Here is a 346-nt window from a genome sequence, read left to right as displayed (position 1 = left end):
TGAAAACTGAAGTATTTTGTACAAAAGTCTGTTTATCTTATTGTTTTCAACCAATGACTTAAGTTTCTATTTATTCCTGAAACGTTTTGTACCAAGCACGCATCGATACAACCAAATACATACGTATAATCCCTTAGCTACATAGAATTACACATGATAATGTATATAGCTGAAACATGCACAAAATTTGTATATTTTTCTGATGAAGCAAATAATAAAATATAATGCAATCATTTGTATTAATCTAAGTTCTAATTATTTTGTTATATTGCTCATTTATTTAATCTGGTTGATATATACATATACATACATATATACACATACGTACATATAAAGATATATATTT

Source organism: Octopus bimaculoides, chromosome 30 (assembly GCF_001194135.2).
Source record: "Octopus bimaculoides isolate UCB-OBI-ISO-001 chromosome 30, ASM119413v2, whole genome shotgun sequence".
NCBI classification, from domain to species: Eukaryota; Metazoa; Mollusca; class Cephalopoda; order Octopoda; family Octopodidae; genus Octopus; species Octopus bimaculoides.
This window is presented reverse-complemented; position numbering follows the sequence as displayed.